The sequence below is a fragment of the Octopus bimaculoides genome, chromosome 14, assembly GCF_001194135.2.
Source record: "Octopus bimaculoides isolate UCB-OBI-ISO-001 chromosome 14, ASM119413v2, whole genome shotgun sequence".
NCBI classification, from domain to species: domain Eukaryota; kingdom Metazoa; phylum Mollusca; class Cephalopoda; order Octopoda; family Octopodidae; genus Octopus; species Octopus bimaculoides.
In genome coordinates this window covers 28312223-28323860 of record NC_068994.1, presented here as the reverse complement: position 1 = coordinate 28323860, position 11638 = coordinate 28312223, and the positions used below count along the sequence as shown (strand labels likewise).

Sequence of the window (11638 nt, the reverse complement as noted above, 5' to 3'; positions counted from 1 at the left end):
ACTGACAGAATAAGTACCACCCTTATCAAAGAAATAAGTACTGGGGTTGTTTCATTCAACTAATAAGTTCTTCAAGGTGGTGCCCCAGCATGGCTGCAATCTAATGACTGAAACAAGTAAAAAGAAAAAAAAAAAAAAAGATAACTAGCACTATTCACATGATTTATACAACAGTCTATATGAAAACCCCTAAAATATACACCAGAATGTATTTTTTTTATGGGAGATTTTTCTGTCATTTGAGACCAAATCTTTTGTTAGAGAGAGAAAATATATTTGTACCCTTTGATAGGTGAAGGACAAAACTTTTTCTCTCTCTGACAAAAGTCTAAAATGTAAAGAAATTCTAACTTGAAACTTCACTATAGATGTCATCTTTCTAGTGAGACAACAGAAATACCCATCTGTGAATAAACCATTCTACATACCATTGCTGATCTGGGGAAGGCCTTTGATAGAGCATCATGCTCTGTAATCTGGTAGTCTAAGGAAACTAAGGGTAGATGAATAGCTTGTGAATTCTGGGCAAGCCGTCTAGAGAGGTGTAGTCAACAAAGGTGAGAGTTAGCAGTAAGTACAGCAACACATTTAACAAGCAGGAAAGGTCTATTATGATTCAATTCTCAGCTTCTTCCTGTTTATTATAATCCTTTTGGTCATCATGGAAGAATTTAAGACTGGTTGCAAGTTGAGAACTCCTGTATGCCTATGACCTCATTTAGCTACAAGCTAAATCTGTAAATTACAGAAGAAACTTCAGACACGAAAGCAAAACCTTATCAAATACATAAGTTTTAGTAAATAGGAAAGAAAGTAGGATCCTATTGCCATCAGAAAATGGCCATGTTCAATATATAGAAAAAGAGTAGGTAGAAATTCCATTCAATGTATCCAGTGTCTCACAAGAAGTGTAGTAGAATCATAAGAAAGCTGACAAAGAGGTAGAATTCATATATGAAAAATGCACAAGCGCACCAACAGTATGAATACAAATTTAGATACTTTCAATGACTTGGAAGGCTCTCTAGAAGTAGTTGATATGTCATGTCACCTAAGTTATCAAATTAGCAGAGGGAAATGGGTGCTGCAAAAGCAGAGTAACCAAAGAAAGAACAGAGTGGAAAAAAATTGAGAAAGCTATTACTTCAGGAGTTTTTCTCTTCAAGTGGAGAGCAGATTATATGATGCTTGTATATGAAGCATAATGTTGTATGGTAGTGAATGTGGAGCAGCTGTGATGGCTACAAAGAAATGAAGTGAGTAAACATTGGTAAACTATTGCACTTAATGAATAAAATACAAATGTTGTGAGTGAAAATCTGGATATAACAGAAATCAGTTGTTCTGTGATCAGCCATATAAACTTGGCAAAATGGAAGTTGGGGTGTTTATCTGCATTCAGGTCTCTTTCTAATGTTTTTAAGTCTTGATTGGTTGCTACCTTTTATCTCCTTGATTATTTTTGTAATAAATGATGACACTGGATGTGCCCATATTCGATCCCTACTACCATCACTACTCTCTCCTACCATGCCATTAGATGTAGTCATATTCAATTCTTTCTACATTCTTATTTATTGCTAACCATCATTCATTACCCTTCCTCCTCATCACATCCTTCATGCTACCTGTCCCTGCTTCTATTTTACCCACCTTGATCACTTTATTGCCCCTATCAATCAGTCCCTCCATCACATTCTTTTTCTTCTGTCACCTTCAAACCCTAGTTCTCTCTCTTTACTCATGTACTTATCCACTTGGTCATTTGCCTTGAATAAATAGAGAGAGCACTGAACAGATAGAGAGGATTCTTTACTTGCTGGCAACAAGACACTATCTAGTGCAAATGGTATACTTTAAGGTATTCAATAATAGAAACCATCTGAAAGATAACATTTCATACAAGCAAGATATGGTCCTCCAACCTAATTAAGAAGGCAATAATTCTAAATGAGAACTGAGTCAGACTATATCAACTCACCCACTTCATACTAGTATGGAAAACAGGTGAAAAATGATGCTGGTGCTAGAACAAATACACAAATCCAAAGCCCTAATAATTCTAACAATCCAGTTAACTTAGTTTCTGTACATGAACAACCTCAATGTACAAGTTTAAATCAGTGTAGTTGCATTTGCTGCACACATCTACCACCACTTTCACGAGTTAAAAGTAATTCCCCTACTTATTCTTCTAAAATGAAGGGCTTGTGTCAGTGAACTTAATCACTAGTTTATTAATGCTTCTTTATTGCAGTTGGAAGGATGATTGGCAAAATTAACCTATCTGGAACTTGTAATTTGAAACAAGATGCAAAAATCAGATACTGTAAAGTATCCCATCTCACACTCCTACATGCCATCTCTATTACAACCCCTATCACTATAGCCATTATTTGCATGTACCATACTTCTGCTAATTGTTTTAGGTGCCTATGTAGTTGCAAGGAAACATAGATGTTCTTTCAGTGCTTCCACCCTTGACTTGAACAAACGTCAAGGATGGGACAGCTAGAGGAAGAGAGAGCTGCTCCAACACTGAGCTGATACTCATTTCAGCAGAGTAGACTGGAGCAACATAAAATGAAGTACCTTGCTCAAGGACATAACAACCCACCTGGTCCAAGAATACACTGAAAGCTTTATGAGCATAAGTCAACCACCCTAACCACTAGACCATGCTCTTTCATTACAAAAACAATAATTTCTTACACCACGATGAAGAGAGAGTTGGGGATAAAAAAAAAATCTAAGCAAATGGAGAATTTCATGTTTTCCTTTATGCCATTAAAGACTTATGACAATTTTTTTTTCGTTGAAAATAGAAGCTATGTTGCAGACTAAGTTTACTACAATTTTAACTCTGCACCAATACATTAACTATAAGAAGGAAAAAAAATGTTCAGAAACCAACCAAGCAATTAGATAATCACCTACCACTCAGGTGAACACAAGCCAGTTAGATTTCATTTCCAAGAAGAGAGACAGCTGAGATTATAAATACCAAGTACCCTCCCCATCCTGATGAAAAAGCATACCACTCATATTGACTAGCAATCAGGACCTCAGGATAAGAAGCAGACAAACTCAGAGACAGAAGACAATATGTAGAAGGAAGGTATAAAAGCTAAAAGATCTCTTTACCAAATGAACTTTCATGCATTAGGGGATATCTATAACAAAGGAAGAGATAGAGAACTGTGACAGAACAACTAGGCAAGATATAAAGCCAAAGAGACAAGTCAAGAAGGAATGAAGGAAAGGTGGGGTAGAGCAAGGAATGATGTGAGGTAGCTGGAAGGTAGGTACATCTGGCAAGGAAAGAAGCTAAACTTATATGCCTGCGTTAACTGAATGTTACTAGGAAGAAGTGCATAAGATATGATACTGGTACTTGTCTTTACCAATTCTGAGAAGAAAGAGGTATGAAATTGATATAAATCGTTGTTGAATGAAAAGAATATATGAAGAAAAAGAGGCGTTGTTCCAAAAGGGGGACAAGCTATTGGTTTGATTGCTACAAGGTAGAAAGATATAAAATGGGTGCTAGGTGATGATGCTAAAGTTTCTTTCCAGAATACTATACTTCATAGTTTGGTAGTCACTAATAAAACTGAAGATGAATGAATTGTGAAAATAGTGAAAGCTATGTACAAAGGTGTGCCAACAAAGTGGCATATAAGTAGGTATTCATCAGGGCTCAGTTGTCAGCCCTTATATAGTTCTCCAGGTCATAACAGGAATTCAAGAGCAGCTGACTATGGAAATTCTTGTATGTTAATGACTTAGTTCTCACAGTCAAATGAATCACAGAATTAAACATGCAAGTTCCAAACACTGAAGTAGGTCCTAGAATTGAGAGGCTTAAATCTCAAACTTGTAGTTAAGATCAATTCTAAAAAAGGAATTGGTAGGAACTCTGTATATCTAAGGTAAACAACAGGTAGAAGGAAAGGTGCAGTGGGATCTCTGTCAGGCTGACTGAGGATTTCATATGCAATAAATTAACTAGCAGTAAGATGTCTTTCAACCATCAAAATACCTTACTAGAATTCACTGATAGCTTCTGTTACCTAGGTGACCTAATGAGCAGTGTTGATGAGGGGAGCAAAATCACTGAAACCAGATTAAGGACTCATTGTTTTAATGTCCACTTTTCCATGCTTGCATGGATCAGATGGAAGTTGTTGAGGCATATATTTTTATGGCTGCAATCCCTTCCTGTCACCAAAATTTACTGTTTCCAAATAAGGCAATATTTCCTCATGATCAGACATATTTTCACAGAATATTGGAAATGAAAGACATCACTTGCATGATGGTGACACTCATTTACAACTATCATGTGATGTCAAGGAGACAGAAACACATACCGTGTGTATGGACACTCACATACTTACTTGAGTATATATGGATTATCCTTCCAGTTATGCACACACCCACATGTACAGAGCAAATACACTCAACATATATATAAAATCACATAATGGTTCATTCTGGCATGCAGTCCATGGTCCACTGTAGGCTCAAGATCCAGCACAAGGAAGGTTCCAAGTGTGGTGTACTATAAATAACACAAATGAGATGAGGTTTATTACAGCTGCTTCAGATGTGTTTTTTATTGATAAACAAATCAATTACATCATGTAAAAAAAAAAAAAGAAAAAGTCTTCTTTAGGTGAAATACAAATTAAAATAGACTTTAACATTTAGGATTTTTCACACAAAGAGTATAGAATGGATACTGACTCATCTCAGTGTTAGTTGAGAAAGTCAATATGCATTCTATACTCTTTGTGTGAAAAATCCTAAATGTTAAATTTTATTTTAATTTGTAATTCACCCGAAGAAAACTTTTTTACATGATGTAATTGATTTGTTCATCAATAAAAAACACATCTGAAACAGCTGTAGTGAACCTCAGCCCATTTGTTGTATCATTTATACATACACACACACAACAGGCTTCCTTCAGTTTCCATCAATGAAATCCACTTACAAGTCCCTGGTCAGCTTGGGGTTACAATTGAAGACACCTGCCCAAGGTGCCACACAGCTATTTATGTATTATACTTAGAGTATCTACACAGTTGACAAGCAAATTAGTGGTTTTCGTCTAAGATACAATCATATGTGCATGTGTTTTGTGTTGTGTACGTGCAAGTATGTATGAATGTTGACACTGCATGGCTTTGTTTGTCAATATCTGAGTAATATTGTAGTATGTTCACACATATTGTTGACATTACAACCAGTCACTCAGTGCTTTCAAAGACTTTACTTGAATTGCCTCAAATAAGTTCCCCTCCAAGCAATACTAGCATAGAAAGGTGGACATTAAACGAAAGAATGAACAGGAGTTGTACAGTTATTTTTATCTTTTACTTGTTTCAAACATTTGACTGCAGCCATGATGCCAGTACTTATTTTTAAGTCTGGTATTCATGTGATTGGTCTCTTGTACTAAACCTCGAAGTTAAGGGATGTAAAAAAGCAGCAAAGAGGGACAAACACCTCTTTATCTTTTACTTTTTCAGCCATTGGACTACATCCATGCAAGGGGCTTTAGTGGAATGAACTGACCCCAGCACTTACCACCAAATTCCAGGGGAACAAACACAAAGATGCAGATACACACATACAGAAATACACAATGGGCCTCAGTCAGCCTCTGTCTACTAAATCCACTCAGAAGGTTTTGGTTGACCTGAGACCCAACTGAAAAAATGTCAGGGGACTATTGTTTTTGCAGGCAACAAAGACCTTCTCTGTCTGAGTGAAGGATAGATTGTATGAAATTGCATACATGTATTCCATGTCCTAACATGGGAACTGAATATGGAGAATATGAAAAGGCTGAAAAGAAAGGGGTTAAACATGCTTTGTTGAATGTTTAATGCGAACATACATGAATGACAGAATATGTGCAGTAAGAAAAATTGGGATTCAGTGGTATCAGCTGTAGTTTGCAAGAGACAAGACTGCACTGTTACTGCTTGCAATCCATGTGGAAAGAACCTGCAGAAGAGTGTGGTTGGCTCCTGGATTGCAACAAGTGGCAAGACAGTGTTGAAATAAATCCATCCAAACAATGCCAACAGAGAAAAGCATAAGTGGAAATGATGAATCCATGAAAAATATACAGAAACAAATATGAATTATATTGCTGGACTATAACATTTAAATTAACCATAGACCAGGCTAGCTGCTCTAGAGCCTCCCAACGTCTATTGGCAAATATTACTTCTTACAGTTCATCCTCTTAAAATCTGAAGTAAATTTAATAGATACCTTGGTACTAATACAACACTAAACAAAAATAAAAGTCAGGCTATTATTATACTTACAACTGTAGCAAAACACAAATATGAGATAGGTTAATAATTTAATTAGATTCTCATCAAACTCCATCACAAATGACATCTCACATGCTAGTAAGAGTTTTCCCAACATGAAGAAAGCCTAGTAATGTCTGTGCTTCTCTATAACCCTAAGAACTTTTCTTGTAAAGCACAAAATATTGACATCCCATTTACCAGTTTTCTTAGTTAATGCTGAAACTTTGAGTCTTTATAATAACAAAACAAGTATCAATATCATTAAAAAAGTGGCTATTTGAAGACACCAAAGAATTATCTTAAGATGTTGCTCCCTAATAAATTCCCTCCTCTAGGTAATTTCTTAGCACAGCCTTGTTAATGGTTGGTCTCTCCAGATTCTTTTTAGGTACAATTATCGAACCATTTGATTGACATGGTTACATTAATGCAATCACTGGAGGTTTTAAAGTTTCTCACTGTGTTGCACATTTAAGAAGAAAACATCAGCTTCTCTAACAAGTAATATACTGAATCACAAATATTTAACCTTAACAAAGATGTAAAACAGCTCAAGAACGAACATTTAAATAGGAATTTAAGTTTTAGAAGTCAATACAGGTGTAAACAAAAGGAACTTTTATGGTTGATCCAAATACTCATCAGCTGAATTCTTCAAAATCACATCCTACCGTCTTAAAAAGGTCATATTGAGCAAACAATTCCAGATTATTGGTCAACACACAATCAGGACTAATCTTGGGCTAAAATACCAACACGATTCAGTCGAAATTCATTAACAAAATTATGAAAACAAAAATGACAATCATCAAGTTGATTTCATTAACTTGTGTTTAAATTCCAGAGGAATAATAAACACACAAGATGGAGTGTTTTTAGGGAGATTTGGCTGTTATTTTGATGTAGTCCTAGTTATATGATGGCCATGTCTGGATTATCTGTGATCATAATGCTCATTGGCGATTGCTTTGAACTATTACTACGTATAAATATTACCTCCGTGTCTAACCCAAATACTCAATTTAGTTCTTAATATACGGTTTAAATATAAAGTAGTCATACATCAAAGAACTTCATAATCTTATCAAATGTCTTCACATTTTTAAGAGATGTTAGGGCGTGATTTGAGGTAGATCTAGCTGCTATTTCTAGCAGGTTGAGCGGTGAAGATGGACCACAATTTAATAACAGAAAATAGAATACAAACACACTCACACAAATATATATATATGCTAATCTAAAGGAAATTATCAATATTAATGCTAAAATAAATAAACAAAACAGATAACTATATGGATATAAAGCAGTAAGGGAGCTGTAGTGGATTAAATCAACTCCAGAACTGGGATTTAACTTCATCGGCTCAAGAAGCAGTGATTACTGACTAGCTTAATATTTGTCATGTAGTAAGCATGATCAAAGGCATTCCAGTCTCGATCATCCCTCCGTTAGTGTTTGATCTACCTTAGATAACATTAACCAAATTGTATTTCCATTTTTAAAATGATGATTGAAGGAGATTTGGCTACTATTTCTAACAAGTCGTGTGAGCAAGTAGATGCTCTCTTGTTGGCTGTTAATAAAAGTAATTTCGGTGGGGTTTTTTTGTTTTTTTTTAACGAAAGGAAATTAGTAAATAAACTATTGACCAATCACCCAGTTCATTGCCCTTTTCCATGAGGTAGTGATAGCTATTCTGAAAGTCTACCTCGCGAATATAATAGTTTATTTACTAATCCTTTTGTAAATAAATGGTTGCCAATAACAGGAAAGCACCGTAATTTCGTCGAAGTCAAAATGAAAGGCAAAGTAAAACCACGTGAAACGTAGACAACACTTATTGCTACAAGACATTCTAATTCAAATGCAAACAGCATGAGTAGCGTAATTGTTTCAAGCCGGAATCGAAATATCGTCACAAGGATGAGAATAGGATGAGAGACAAAGTCCACTCTTACAAGAAATTTCTTTTATAGAGAGAAAATCGGAGATATATGAAGGCAAAGTAAGATGTGTGCGGTTCGATCCTACGGCAAGGACAGAAATGATCTCATGCTAAATAACAATAGCTAAATACCACAGTAACATTGTCAGTAGAAAGACATAAATTAGTGTTGAGTTCTATAAATGCATCAACAATGCAATCAATACATTACACATAGATTGTGTGTGCCAGAGGAGTAACAAGTATTTTTCACTATATATATTAGAAAGAGCAAAGTATCTACAGACATAATTGTCATTATACTTTCCAACAAAATCTTATTAATTCAGAACAAATTTGTATTTGATAGGATTTGGTCAGTCTTAAAAAACAAAACAACAAAAACAGAACCACAAAACAAACGCAACGAAAACATTAACTCATCTGATATTTACATGACTTTACAAATCAAATCAACAGACAAGCATATATAGACATTGATACACAGAGAAATGCCTACAATTAAATAAGTAAATCAAGAATTTTGACTATGGAATATGCAATAGTCCTAGGTAAGTATTTTAACTGTGTATTACAGAGTAGAAACCAGAGTTTCAAAAGATCTTTCAAGCAAATCTTTCACAGTTAAAGTCTTGTGGTTTTTAAACCTTATAATAAAGTACCATACACATACACCTTATATATAGAAACATAGTCCGATTATGCGAACAGCGGTAGGGGAAAAGAAGATAATTACCCGGGTATTTCAATGTAGAGAGAGTTAAGCAGAGAAAACACAACAGTCGACCATCTCCTCTCTCTCCTTACTACTAACAAGGCAACCAGACACACACACGTACACATACACACACAGTTCGTAGGACCACTTATAACATCGCAAAAAATAAAGACATTAATTATTGGCAGAGCTTTAAAATGAATATTTAAAAAATCAGCACCTTTCCCTAGCTACTTCTTTTTTTATTCGAATACATTTTGATAAGAAAGAAATTAAAAAGTAAAATGATTAATTACATAAATGAAATAATAATTACAAAAAAAATAATGAGATAAAGAGAGAAAGTACGGCAGCGACCTCACAGAACATGGCGACGAGGCTATATAAAATGTTCGTCCAATATATATCAATGTATTGTATGATGAAATATCAGTTATTCTTGTGTAGCTACAGTTCAGTCTTCATTGAAACAGACCTAAGAGGAAAGGTGTTCCATTCATGACTATCCTAGTCATCTGTGGTATATCATTGTCCAATGTGTCCTTTCCTTTTTAAGACAGTACAGCGTCATGAGGGAGATTTTGCTACTCTTTCTAATAGGTCGAACAACAACATAGAGATTCCTTTGTTGGTTGAGTGAAAGGATGTGATTCAAGGCAGATTTGGTTGCTTTATCTGGCAGGACAATGAGGGAAGCTTAGAGACTTCCTTCATTGGTTCGATAGGACAAGATTTATTGGTGAAATATGACGAAATAAAATGTACATAAATGTAATTGATAGATGCGATGGCAGGTAAGGTTAATGAATTCAGTGACGAAATGGCATAATAATAAATGTACGGTAACGTACATTTTATAAATATTTATTTAAATAGATTTGGCACAGACTTTCACGCGACTGTAAATATTGGAGAAACTGCATACGAATAGTATCTTACTATTTCGTTTACTAACAACTGTAAACTATATCGGTGGAAAAAGAATACAGACGGTTCACTACAAATCAGCGGACAGTGACTGACTTGTCACTATTAAAGGGATCCTTCAACGGGGTGATGGACCTTGCTAACTCCCAAAGAAGCGTGCATTTCAACGTGCTGTAACCAGCAATTGAAACAAAATCACCGGAAGATGACTATCCCTTTTAGGAGTGATTGCCAGATATGATATAAGCGAATTAAGAAACGTTTGTAATAAGAGCACACATACAGCAAGAAAAATGAAATATTATTTTAGCACCACAGAGAGAGAGATCAGCTGAACGGGTTTAATCGATATCCCTAGTACATTGTCAACTAAGGTGGGATCAAAGGTAGAATTGGCTTCCGGCAGGATATGGACTGAGAATATAAAACACGTATTTAAATACTGAAAAGAGTACAGCGGTTCTATCATTTCTAAAGAAATAAGTTGAACATCATGACTTACGAAAACGAAACCAATATGTGTATGTGTGTGAGAGAGAGAAAGAGAGAGTGTGTGTCAAGTGAATCGATCAATCTCGTTGAATTCTGGAAGGATGTAAGTGAATGTACCTCTATAGCAGGGTTTACATTCAGAACAATGGAAGTGAGCAGGTTACAGTGAAATATCTGTTTCAACGTCTTTGCGAACTAAGTCAGCAAAGCGGTTTCGAACCTCGATTGAAGCACGTTCATTTACGCCGCTAACGCTGCTCCCACTTACCGCTGCACTAAACTATAGGGTTTTTTCCAAATCAAGAGAAATAGATAGTTCATCTACCTTGCATATCTGGACCGCCTTTACAATGAGAATGACGGTGAGATTAGTTAACAGCATATATTAAAAACAAATAAATAAACGATTGTAAGATGCTTAATCAATTTCGTCCAGTTACATATGTATATTGTTTATGACGAGCACTAGCCCAGCTTCCGGCGAGACGAGACCACAAGCAAGGTTTCAATACCCAGTTACATCTACAATCATTTCAATTAACTTATGTCGGTTCATGACCTTGGGAAAGGCATGAACGTCGACAATTCCCGATTTTACCCTGTTTATCGAAAGTCAATATACCTAAATCACCCAATGACACAGTTTGCTCTCTAAATTGACTCTATCACCTGTGAGATGAGTAGAGATAAATGAAATATTAATTAAGTGAATCAGAAAGTGTATATCTCTATCTCAGTAAGCATGCAAGGTGCCATTATTCTTACCTGTTAGGAGGAGAGTTCCTATAGACACTGACTCACACTCAGGTAGCGAACAACAATTTCGCTGCCTGTTTTATGTTTTCTTCTACCCCTGACTAACGAAATTACAGAAGAACGTCAGGTTTTTATATGGCAGAGACGAAAAAACCTGAACCGGAAGTTGTAGACTGATTCATAGTTTCGTATCAGATCTTCATACACTCTTTAGATTCGATTTATAGACAACATTTTCTCAGACAGAAAATATTAACTATTTTAAATAATATACGTTACATGTAATTCCTTGTTTATTAAATGTTGACTTTACGTTCCCAATTTTTAATGATTCATATTATTTTAAAACAAACTCAAAATACTCAATTTATCTCTAAAAATAACTTTCAATTGTTTTCCTTAAGGAAAGACATGCATATGCCCAGTATGCCTTACAACTGCTTTCGAAAAAAACAAAACGAA

General features: G+C 35.3%; 1 protein-coding gene across 4 annotated transcripts in view; it reads right to left on the bottom strand.

Annotated features, from left to right (window-relative positions):
• Positions 1 to 11347, bottom strand: part of LOC106875372 (elongin-C) — a 40742-nt gene extending 29395 nt beyond the window's left edge. Inside the window, exon 1 of one of the 4 annotated variants that reach the window (XM_014923473.2) lies at positions 11186 to 11347. The gene's annotated coding sequence lies outside the window, so the exon portion shown is untranslated. Of the gene's footprint in view, positions 1 to 9019; positions 9137 to 9358; positions 9744 to 10745; positions 10863 to 11185 lie in introns of those variants that run through there. The other 3 variants (XM_014923491.2, XM_052972786.1, XM_014923482.2) reach the window with 3 other exon arrangements.
• Between the last annotated feature and the right edge of the window lie 291 nt (positions 11348 to 11638).